Here is a 1,700-nt window from a genome sequence, read left to right on the forward strand (position 1 = left end):
AGGTCACGTGACCTCCGCTGTCGTAACAGCTCCATGTAATTTATCAATACTTGGCATTTTGTTATTGGGGAGTTGGGGTGAGTGAAGAATTATTTTTGGGTAGATGGTCGAAGATGAAATCCAATAGTGGTTTCATCCCTAGTGGTATTATCAAAGATATTTCAAAAGGAACATCAGGTTCTTCAGGAGGTTGACTTACTTCTGTTGAAGTCTTGTCTGTGGTTAACAAGTAAGCTATTTTCCTGTTTATACACCTCCAAATACAATTATGGCAAATCATGTTTAATTTGGACCAACTATCTTCACGGGTTCTGTTGTATTGTACTTTCGGTTACATGTACTCACTGTATTGTGCTTTCATACCTATTCTCAAGTTAATGGCCATAGACTGTCAACTATTCGAAGTTAACAGTAACAGCACCTTTGTGTCCACGATTTTCACACTTATAGCAGTTTCCATTTCCTGTTTCTGTCATCCTTTGGGTGCAGTTTCTAAGTCTTAATTGCTTTTGTCTACAGTTTCTGGTAATATACTCTTTTAACTTGAAATTGTTAGATTTTCTTGCTCGTTTAACTTATGCTCTTTTAACTTGAAATTGTTCTATACTGAAGTTTACTTCTTCCATGCTGATTAAAGAGTTAAGCAATTAAAGAAATTTGTCTACAGTTTCTAGCAATATGTATTTTTAAATTGCAGTTTAAGCATATTGTTACCACAGAAGAAGTCAGGTGACGCTGGTAACATGTGATGAGTTTCTAGAAGGATCATGAAGGCTCGAGTGTTTACCAGACGCCCTCTATTTTTGTATATATTAGCCCGGCAAATAAAGCGGAGAGAAGAAGGGACGGCGTAGATAATTGCAGACAGAAAGATATAGAGACAGATAATCGAGTCAAGTCGTAAGTAAAGTGCGTGAATCGTTGTTAATTATAACATGTGTTGTAGTTAAAGTGACTGTGGAAATTAAGTGTATTGCAAAGTTGTATTGAGAAAGAATAAACTAGTTTTATTTAAGAAAGGACTTGTATCGCTGAAGTTCTTCGGAAAGAAATTTTACGGGAAATTAACAAACGAACAGAGAAGTAACAATATACTGCCCTGTGATTTGCTTCTTCCACTTTGGGTAACCAGATTCCTTGGAGTTCTTCTAAATGACAAGCTGCTTTTCAAAATAATAGCTTAAAGCTTCCATTTTTTGTCGTTTCATTTTCTGACCTTTCGTTAATACCTTTGCATGCCTAAATCTACTTTAACAAGCGAAAATTTGCTTTATATGGTATCAGATAGTCTTGTTTTACCTGTATTTATTTTTATTTGCTAGACTTGCATATATTTTGGGGTGTGTGTGGGGGGCAAAATGTATTAAAGGGGCGTAATCATCAAAATGAAGCCAGGAAACACTAACATTTTTTACCACTTTCTTGATAGGAACCACCCCTAAATGCTGGCTAGTTTTCGTTGATAAAATCTGTAAGATCTTGTTCAGTTAAGTCACAATTTTGTTTAATGTGTGTTGAAAATTTTCTTTGTGGTAATAAAAATATTCCTGTCCATATTCCTCCTCCCTCTTTCCTTTCTCTTTCCCTTCCTTTATCAGTTACGTATGTAGGCATACTGGAGTGTCAACTGAACTCATGTATTTTGTTCCTTGCTACGTACATGCGGAATGTTCTTACAAGAGTCAAAGTATTCTAGATTC

Source organism: Limulus polyphemus, unplaced genomic scaffold (assembly GCF_000517525.1).
Source record: "Limulus polyphemus unplaced genomic scaffold, Limulus_polyphemus-2.1.2 Scaffold946, whole genome shotgun sequence".
Lineage (NCBI taxonomy): Eukaryota > Metazoa > Arthropoda > Merostomata > Xiphosura > Limulidae > Limulus > Limulus polyphemus.